At 48.8% G+C, this 10,770-nt stretch overlaps 1 pseudogene; it reads right to left on the reverse strand.

Annotated features, from left to right (window-relative positions):
* Window positions 1–4,417: 4,417 nt before the first annotated feature.
* On the reverse strand, window positions 4,418–4,585 carry LOC129402694 (U2 spliceosomal RNA; annotated as a pseudogene).
* Between the last annotated feature and the right edge of the window lie 6,185 nt (window positions 4,586–10,770).

Below are 10,770 nucleotides of genomic sequence, written 5' to 3' on the forward strand. Positions count from 1 at the left end.
GAGAGGGGCGGAGGAATCGAACACGGGTCGGCAGCGTGAAAGGTGAACGCCCTACCGCTGTGCTCTCGCTCCAGTCCGACAAATAAAAGTGAATGACAATAACTTGTTTTATGGAAATTTTGAGTCAGAGTGGGGCAAGACCATTCCTGGAACAACTTCTTTCTTGATTCCCTTTGAAGAGGAGTTTTTAAGGTAACAATACCTTGGTGGTTTTCAGCCTTTGGGGACTTGGAATAAGTAATGTGTCTGGGCCCCAGCTGAGTTGGGCTTCTAGGGGCGGGGCCTGGCACCATTCTTGCTGAGCTATCCAGGACTGGTGAGCAGCCAGGGTTAAAACCACAGCCCCGAGACAAAGGAGTTTGCTATTTCCCTTTATCCTGAGAAGAATACAGCCCAAACACTGCGTAATACCAGGCGGCAGGGGGATAATGAAAAAAGTTTTCGGTACTTGAAAATGGGAAAAATAGAGTTTCTCTCATTTATAAGGAGAAAGGGCAAGGTTTTTTTTGTTTGTTTGTTTTACTATATATTTTTTATTATATTTTTTAAATTTATTTTTTGATTAGTGAGTCACAGTGAGGGTACAGTTATAGAGTCATACATTCTCGTGCTTGTTTTTCCCTCATGCAGTGTTCGAGAGCCCATCCCTCCACCAGTGTCCATCCTCCACCACCAATGAACCCAGTATCCCTCCCGCCCCTCCAATCCCACCCCCCACCCCACCCCGCCTCTGTGGCAGGGCATTCCAATTTGGTATCTCTCTTTCCTTTTGGGTGTTGTGGTTTGCGATAGGGGTATTGAGTGGCCATCCTGTTCAGTCTCTAGTCTACACTCAGCACGCATCTCCCTTCCCATGCAGGATCTCCAACCACATATTACTTGGTCTTCCCTTCTCTACCTGGGATGACTTTCCCCCAGCGTGTGAGGCCAGCTTCCAAGTTATGGAGCCAACCTCCTGGTATTATATACTACCATTCTTGGGTATCAGTCTCCTACTCTGTTGTTCTATATTCCACAGATGAGTGCAATCTTTCTATGTCTGTCCCTTTCTTTCTGGCTCATTTCACTTAGCATGATACTTTCCATGTTGATCCACTTATATGCAAAGTTCATGACTTCATTGAAAGGGCAAGTTTTAACCACTTCACTATCTAGCCAAGGGTCAGCCACCGAGAGTCCTTTTGTTCCGCATCTTGATGCTTCTAGCTTCCAATGTTTAACTATTGTGGAGGCTTTGACCTTGGTGGTATCTGTCACCTCTTTTTTGTTTTTCAAATGTAGGAATACTGATTTTTATTCAGCCATTGATTAAGCTGATTGAATTGGGCATGAACCCCATATTACTTTTTTTTTTAATTGAATCACTGTGAGATACAGTTACAAAGGTTTCATGTTCGAGATTCAGCCGTACAATGATCAAACACCCATCCCTCCACCAGTGCACACGTTCCACCACCAGTGTCCCCAGAATACTCTCCCCCCATCCCAGTCCTCACCCTGCCTCCATGGCAGGTAATTTCCCCAAGACTCTGTCTGTCACCCATTTTTAAAGCTCAATTCTAAAATACATTGCACTTCAAGTTTTCTTATTCGTCTAAAGGACTTGCAGGCGGGGGAAATGGCTGCTCTGTCAATTTTAGATCGAACCGGGTTTCTTCCTAACTCACTGTGGAACCCGCTCCGGGTCTCTGCCCTCCCGGAGCTGCCTGTTCAACTGGCGCGCATTTAAGATGGCCCTGGAATGCGACGGGAAAGACAATTATCCCTCCGAAATTAACCACAGGGGGTGCTGCAGGGGGCAGTCTGCATGCTCTTGGCTCATTCCCTCCTCGCCATGGCTGCCAGAGGACCCATGGGGTACCGTGGTCACGGTTCCAGCATTTAATCAAGGCTGTCCCTTTTTGGAATTGTCGCAAGGCCCCAAGATGATGAAGTATGTCCCACAGAATCAAAATGAGCTATAAAAGAGGATGGAAACTTCAGAGCAAGAAGATTCCAGCTAGCTTTTTCCCTTGCGTGATTTTTCCCACGTCTGTCTCTTGGGAGTTTGTCACAACGGAGAAGAGAAGAAAAGAAGCAGACACCCCGTCTTCTCCATCAGCTCTTGGATGGAGAGAAGGCACGGCCAGAGGGGAGCGCAAAGGAAGTCCCGTCAGGTTGAACGAAGGGGGACCCCACGATCAGTGCATTCCCCCCGAATTAAGCAAGAAACAACAATGTCTTCTTCAACCCACATGAGTGCATCTCCTTGGTGAGATGTAATCTCAGCGCAGAACCCCGGCTGCAAGAAAAGTAAAATTTTGTTCTCTACCTTTCATCTGGTAAGGACGGTCAAAAGAAAATTGAGAGACGAATACCAGTGTTGACCCCAGTGACCATTTTCCAATTTGCATATGATAAAGTAGTGAGATGCAACTTGGTTCTTTTTCTCTCTTAAGATTTTCTTCTCAACTGAATTTCGGCCAGGCTTGACAAAGCAATGTTAAACACGACTCTATATTTATTTGTTTGTTTATTTATTTAAATTTTTTTTATCAATGAATCACCGTGAGGTACAGTTACAGACTTACAAACTTTCATGCTTACATTTCAGTTATACGATGCTCAAGTACCCATCCCTCCACCAGTGCCCATTCTCCACCACCAATGACCCCAGTATCCCTCCCCCCACCCCTACCTCGTTCTCCCCTCCCTGCCTCTGTGGCAGGCACATTATCTTTTACCCTCTCTCTCCTTTTGGGTGTTATGATTTGCAATAGAGGGTATTAAGTGGCCCTCATGCTCAGTCTGTAGTCTACTTTCAGCACGCATCTTTCATCCCAAGGGAGCCCTCCAAACATCCTTTACTTGGTGGTGGTCCCTTCTCTATCTGAACTGCCTTCTCTCCGCCCCCCCCCCCCCCCCCCGCAATGAGGCCAGCTTCCAAGCCATGGAGCAATTTTCCTGGTCCTTATCTCTACTATCCTTGGGTGTTAGCCTCCCATTCTGTGACTTTATATTCCACAAATGAGTGCAGTCCTTCTGTGTCTGCCCCTCTCTTTCTGAACATGACTCTTAAACGCACTGTTTCTCAGCATCTTTCTTAGCCACACATACACGCTAGTTCTTCTTGTTCGGGGGTGGTGGGGGCTGGGGGGGCTGGTCATGAATTTTAAGCCCATTTACAGGCCGGGAGACTGGGGCCCAGAGAGATTCAGTAAGGTGCCAAATACTGACTGGTCGGTGCCTGTCTGCGCCTGAACCTGCATTGGGCTGTTTTTCCCGCTAGGAGGGGGACGAAGGGAGGGTCTCAGGAGGCGGGCCAGTGGGGAAGGGGAACGTTGAAGCTGACAGGAAGATGAGGGGGTTGGAGACCCAGAGGAAGGCTAGGCGTCCCTGTCTCTCCAGACTCGGAGAGCAGAGCACACGAAGGAACTCTCTGCATGTGTTCGAACCCGGAGCCAGGCCGTGTTCATCACAGAAGCTGGCTGCTCAAGCCCACGGCTCAGGCTCTCTCCACATGTGCCTGGAAGATGCTGTCGCTTTGGCCTCAATTAGGAACAGGGAAACCGAGCTCTGTGCAACATGTCGCCTTTATAAATAGAACCAGAGTCGAGTGGTTTCTAAACAGGCAGGAGACACTCTGTCTTCTGGTGTCAGCTACTTATTTGCATTTCCGCTCCATAAAACGCATCTTAGCCATTCCTAGCCTTTGCCTCCTCCGACGGAGTCTGCTCTCCTGCTCCAGATGTGTGGCCCGGATTCCTCGGTCCTCTCGACTCAGAGCCCTGCAGGCAGGGGCAGGGGACACTTTCCCCTCCTGTCTCTGCCAGGGCTGGCACTGGGGGAAGGAACTCTGTGTCTGCTGAGAGGCTGGGATGGTACTTTCTCCCTCGGGGAAAAGAAGGCAAAGGAACACGCCTTTCTCAGCCGCCCCCTCCGAGAGGCTGCCTCTTTCTCTCCACTAGTTTGCACAATTGTTAAATTTTTTTTTGGGGGGGTAGGGGTGTTGAGGGAGGGCTAGGCTATCCCTGGGACATATAGACTCAGGGATAGCGACCAGCTTTGTGCTCAGGAATTTCCCCTGACTCTGTGCTCAGACCTGGCAGTGCTCAGGAGACGGACCATATGCAGTGAGTTGACCAAGTGCAACACGACTACCATAATCCCTGCACTGTCTCCCCAACTCTTGGGGAGTTAATTTTTAATATTTTTAATTTTTAATATTAATTTTTACATTTCTAACTTAATTTTTTTAATTTTTAAAAGGGCTGGAGCAATAGTACAGCGGTAGGGCGTTCGCCTTTCACGCGGCCGACCTGTGTTCGATTCCTCTGCCCCTCTCAGAGAGCCTGACAAGCTACTGAGAGTATCTAGCCTGCACAGCAGAGCCTGGCAAGCTACCCGTGGTGTATTGGATATGCTAAAAACAGTAACAAATAAGTCTCACAATGAGAGATGTTACTGGTGCCCGCTCGAACAAATCGATGAGCAACAGGATGACAGTGACAGTGAATTTTTAAAAAATTATCTTTTAATATTTTTAATTTTTTTAAATTATTTTTTAATACTACACTTGATCTTAGCCAAAAGGCCGAGAAGCGAGTCTCTTGCCCATGCAGAAAGTCTGTTGCCCACGCACCTGGCTGTCTTCCCGGGGGCCTCCTCGGAGGGGATGGGCTCCAGCTTCCTTCCCCACCCCGAGCAGAGCTCCCGGCGGCCAAAGACCTCCAGAGCCTAGCCACAGCCATGCTCAAGGCCCTTCTCCACACGTTCGGACGAGCCACGAACCCAGGTGCGTGGGACCCGAGGCTGAGACCTCCAAGGATGCTCAGATTGGGACTGGGCCTCCTCCACCCAGAAATCCCATCTCCCAGTAGCTAGGCGGTCACACCCAGGGACTGCCCCCTGTCAACGGCCAGCATCCAGAGACTTAAAAGCCAGCGCCCGGAAGCTTATATCTTACAGCAATATCTCATAGCCTATTTCTCCCTCTGGGAGAACCTGACAAACTACTGGGAGTTTCCTGCCCACCTGGGAGAGCCTGGCAAGGTCCCCATGGTGTATTAATATGCCCAAACCAGTAACAAGCTGGGTCTCATTCCCCTGATCCTGAAAGAGCCTCTAGTATGGCATCTTTGGAAGGATGAGTAGAGAGGATTTGAAAATCTCAGGGCTTGGACGAATGGAGACGTTACTGAGACCGCTCGAGAAATTCGACGACCAGCGGGATGATGATGATGATGATGATGATGATGATGATGATGATGATGATGAATTTTTAATACTTTTATTTTGGGTGTGTCCATTCTCTCTGGCTTGGGTCAGTCTTATTCCTGACCCAAAATGATAAAAGTTAGTAGTAGTTCTAATAGCCATGTTTTTGGTAAGAGTCTGCTTCCCACTTTGGACCTTCGCTCCCATGTTCCCTCTCTCCACTCAGGATTTTCTCTTTCACATGTTGCTTCAGGCAACAGACACTCTCATCTTTTTCAGCCAGCAAGGCTAAAAGGGACTCAGGGTTCCCCCAAGAATCCACCACTTTTTTTTCTGATAGATTTGCTTAATTTTACATGGATCATCCTGGAAATGGGAATTTCACTCCGTATTTGTGAAGCAACTCATAGCACCATTGGGTGTTTCTATGAGCCAGGACATATTTGGTTGTAGATATCAGGGACGTTAACTCGAATGGGCCTAAGGCCTACTCAGTCTCTCCAAAAAGGCAATTTAATGATCAGCCAAAGAACAGGTGAGTAAAATCACTCTCTCACACCCCGTTTTGGGGCCACACCTGATGGTGCTCCGCAGTTACTCCTGGCTCTGTCACTGTTACTGTCATCCCGTTGCTCATCGATGTGCTCGAGCGGGCACCAGTAACGTCTCCATTGTAAGACTTCTTGTTACTGTTTTTGGCATATCGAATATGCCACGGGGAGCTTGCCAGGCTCTGCCGTGCAAGCGGGATACTCTCGGTAGCTTGCCGGGCTGTTCGAGAGGGATGGAGGAATCGAACCCAGGTCGGCCGCGTGCAAGGCAAATGCTCTACCCACTGTGCTATCACTGCAGTCCTCCTGGCTCTGTGCTCAGGAATTACTTCTGGTGATGCTTGGGGGAGCACATGGGATGCTCGGGATCGAACTCAGGTTGTCCATGTGCAAGGCAAACACCCTACTCGCTTCACTGTCACTCGGACTCCATAAAATCATTTCTTAAATGGCTAGACCCAGGAGCTAACATTATGTCACCGGGACCCAGTCTCTCTCTCCACCTCCCTGTTTCTTCTTCCTCTGTATAACTTCACCCTTAACAAAACCACCCCCAGATATCCCAGGTTGGCATGCCTATAGTGGGAGCATTGCAGAAAGAGAGATCATAGTCCTCCCACTGTTCAGACACGTCCTGGGACGTGTAACACCGGCCCAAGATTAACCATGTCCTGAACCATTCACTGGCCGTGGCCCGTTCCTCTGTCTGATGGGCAAGGTTTGGGTCATGAGCTCTGGTAACAAAAAAGCTGAGAGGATGTTCCCAGAACCAAGGGCAGAAGATGTTGGTTACGATGAAATACTGTCACTCTATTCATCTTCAGTCAATCCCTTTCTCATTTGGCAGAGAGATGAACGGAGAACTTGCCCTCTACCAGATACTGGGGATGAAATCCTGGACCACTTCTCTGCTTCTCTTTGGGAAGCAACTCAAGAATTCTCTGATGGTTCTCTCACTCCCACCCTCAGCAGGAATAGGCACAGGTCCCGTGTTCCTGCTTCCCTCGGTGCTTGTGGCTTCTGCACGCACCATTCAGGATCATATCGACGCCTTTTCAGTGTACCGAGTACTCCTGGAGTATTTGGTATTCTCTTTGTCTTATTCGGTATTCTCTTTGGTGCTGTGTTCCCTTTGTCTCAGCCTCTCGAGAGGCTAATGGCAGGTACAGACACAGCACACAAAAACCATGGTGAAAAAAACAAGATGGGCAATGAGTTGTTTAATCAGTGGACTGATACACGTATTCCCAGTCCTTGAAGATTTTGAAAACCCTCAGGGGAGATAAATCTGTAAATAACTAATTTAAAGACAAAATAATTCATGAAACAACAGCTGTATGAACAAAAGTCTGGGAAGCACAGAGGAATGTGGACGGCATTTAGCCTGGAGCAAATTTTTCAAAATTTATAGATATTCTAAATCCATTTCTCCATCATGTCTACCTAGAGTCTTTTTTTTTTTTTTGCTTTTGGGGTCACACCTGGAGACGCACAGGGGTTGCTCCTGGCTCTGCACTCAGGAATTATTCCTGGCGGTGCTCAGGGGACCCTATGGGATGCTGGGAATTGAATCTGGGTTGGCCGAGTGCAAGGCAAATGCCCTCCCCGCTGTGCTATCGCTCCAGCCCCTACAATGGAAGTGTCTCTTGGCTGCTTTCTGCTCACCTTCAGCTCCCACATTTTTTTGTTTTCTTTTAGTTTAATTTTATTTTTATAAAGTTGTTCACAATGATGTATTGCATTCGGTATCCTAACACCAATCCCACCACCATTATACCTTCCCACCAACATTGCTTCCAGTTCCCCCAAACACCACCATAACCTGCCCCAATAGTAGGCCCTAAATAATTTATTTTGTATCATTTGTTATGAATAATCTACCCACAGTCTTCATTCTTTTTTTTTTTTTTTTTGCTTTTTGGGTCACACCCAGCAATGCACAGGGGTCGCTCCTGGCTCATGCACTCAGGAATCACCCCAGGCGGTGCTCAGGGGACCCTATGGGATGCTGGGATTTGAACCCGGGTCGGCCGCGTGTAAGGCAAACGCCCTACCTGCTGTGCTATCACTCCAGCCCCCACAGTCTTCATTCTTTGTTCTTGCACAACCCGTATAAGTCTACCTCGTCCTAGCATCTGAAGCAATTCCTGTCAACACATGAGCTACCTAATCAGTATTTTGAAAAGAGTGAATTGAATCTTCTCAGCCACTTAGCAGTATCTGTGGTGTCCAGGCGGATACTTCATCCTCCTCCTGGGCATTCTCTGATGAGTTATGTCTCTGAAGGAGCAAAAGGACTTCACTGCTTTGGGCATATCTGCGTTCTAAAACTCCAATAGAAAGTCGGTTGTTTGGGACCCGACTGACATTTCCCTTGAGGTGACTTGCTTCCCAGGTCCACCACGCTTGCTTTCCAGGCTCACAGGTCCACTGGCGGAATTTTGTGGTGGTGATCGATGGCTGTCAGCTTGGGATCAGGAGTGAGAAATGGACCCAGGCTTCACTTGAGCTCTGAGTTGGACCCTGGACAAAACTGGATCCACTTGTGTCCCGGCCTCCCCGACCTGCAGTTCTCTGTCCCTGCCTCTCTTCCCCTACTGGTCAGCCGCTTTCCGCCCAGCTGAGGCCTTAAAAATGCTCAAGATTCCCGTGGCCCCACCGGGCCATCATGGATAGGCACCCGCCATGCTGTTCCTTCGGACGCTTTGCTGCTTTTGCTGCTCTGGGCCCGTGAGGATAAGGGCCTGGCACTGTCCATCAGCAGCCAGCGAGGCTTCCCCAGCGTTGTGTCCACGACTCACCGGCCCGGCCTCCATCCTTCCTTCACGGGGTCAAATCTGCATCTCCATCATCTAACAATCCTCCTTGCCTGACTTGTGCCCATGCCTCCTTCACACCTTAGACAGACTCTTCCCCTGTAACTCTTCCGCATGTGTGACCCCATCCTGACGACTCCTTCTCTCGGGACCAGGAGGGACAAATGTAATTGTGTCCCCTGAGATCTTGCACAGGAAACGTGCAGCCGGGAGACTCCCCTCTGCTCCGCCTTTGGTGCGTGCTTCCCTGTCGGGGTGGGGGAGGGGCTGCTGGCCGTGGGCTCAGGAGCGTTCCCTGGACAGGCAATGGGGTCCACCTAATCGAGCTGGAAAAGATTTGAATTTTGACCTCACATTACCTAGTCTTTCTCAAAACCCCAAGGACAAAGAGATAATCTGTTCCCCCCTCTGCCCTGACACATTTCAGGCTGTTTTTTTGTTTGTTTGTTTCTCTCCTTTTTTTTTTTTTTTTTTTTTTTTGCTTTTTGGGTCACACCAGTGATGCACAGGGGTTACTCCTGGCGGTGCTCGGGAGACCCCATGGGATGCTGGGAATCAAACCCAGGCTGGCCGCGTGCAAGGCAAACGCCCTCCCCGCTGTGCTATCGCTCCATCCCTCTTCAGGCCATTTCTTGTTTTGTTTTTATTCCACTGCAAGTTAAGGTTCCATGGAAGATTCACTTTTCTCTCATATTACATGGAAATCATTAGGATTCGATAGAAAAGGTCGCCTGCCTCTGAGTCCTGCCTTCACCTCCCTTCAGAACGGTCTCTGCACCCCAACTAGGGTGAGGCACAAATGGTCAGGGTAGAATGGGGGGCTTCTCTCTGCATGTCTCTAGCATTTACCAGGAATGGGGAAAAAGATAAACTTTTTATGTAGAAAATAAAAATTTATTTCTCATGTACATATTCCATGTAGAGGTTTTTTTTTTCTACTTTTTGGGTCACAAATGGCGATGCTCAGGGGTTACTCCTGGGTCTGCACTCAGGAATTACTCCTGGCAGTGCTTGGCGGACCCATGGGAAGCTGGGGATCGAACCCGGGTCGGCTACGTGCAAGGCAAACGCGCTCCCTGCTGTGCTAGCGCTCCAGCCCCAAGTAGTCCGTGTAGTTTTCTGAGCTAGGCAGTACTTGAGATTCAGATCCTGAATGTAGGCATGCCAGTCAGTTACCCGCAGGAAAGAGTTCCTACAATAGCAGCATGCGTTTCTTCGTTTCAGAATTTTTGCAGGGAGGGCTGTTCCAGGGAACCCTCAGAGAACCAGCCTCCAAGTTAGTGAGGTTCTGAAATGCACCATGTAGACGGTGTTCACTTGCCCCACTAACATCCATCCCAGATGCACTGGCAGCCACGGGATGCTCTCTCTGCAGCCAGACCCATCTGTGTCTGTTTCACCAGTTATGTCCACGTTCACGTATGAAGACCTGGATTCACTGACCTTCTGCTCCAGTGGCCGCAGTAGTCCAGGGAATAGAACAATAGCCTTGGCCTGCAGCACCACATTATGTCACTATGTCCGTGCTGGTGTTTGCTCGAGAGCTTGGGTACCATCAGGCTAGGGAAGCCCAAGGAGAGGACAGACATGAGAGGAAGAAGATGGTGGAGGAAGAAGAGAGAGCGCTGTGGTTCTCAGACTCGGAAAGGAAAAGCTGAGACAGCAGAGAAAGAACGGAGGGAGGCAAAGGCATCTCAAAATGGATGAACTCCTTACAGAGATGTCTCTGGACCCAAACCACTGACATTTTTAGAATTCCAGAAGCCGTGTGGCCACAAAAACGGCCACACGACCTCTCAGGCTATTCCTAATAAGCAATAGAAAATAAATGAGCTAGCATCTGCCCCTGGCAGGCAGGCTTGAATGGTGGTGGGAAAATTGGAAACAATGGTGGTGGGAAGGTGTCATGGTGGTGGGATTGGTGTTGAAATATTGAATGTATTGCAACGCAGATTGTGCTGCAAGCCATAATGCCCAAGAGTAGAGAGAGAGTATGGGGAATGTTGTCTGCCATGGAGGCAGGGGGAGGGTGGGAAAGGGGGGTATACTGGGGATATTGGTGGTGGGGAATGTGCACTGGTGGAGGGATGGGGGTTTGATTATTGTGCGATTGTCACCCAAACATGAAAGCTTGTAACTATCTCATGGTGAATCAATAAAAAGCTTTAAAAGATAAATAAAAGGATTTTATGAAATTATTATAAAAA

This window comes from Sorex araneus, chromosome 2 (assembly GCF_027595985.1).
Source record: "Sorex araneus isolate mSorAra2 chromosome 2, mSorAra2.pri, whole genome shotgun sequence".
Classification (NCBI taxonomy): domain Eukaryota; kingdom Metazoa; phylum Chordata; class Mammalia; order Eulipotyphla; family Soricidae; genus Sorex; species Sorex araneus.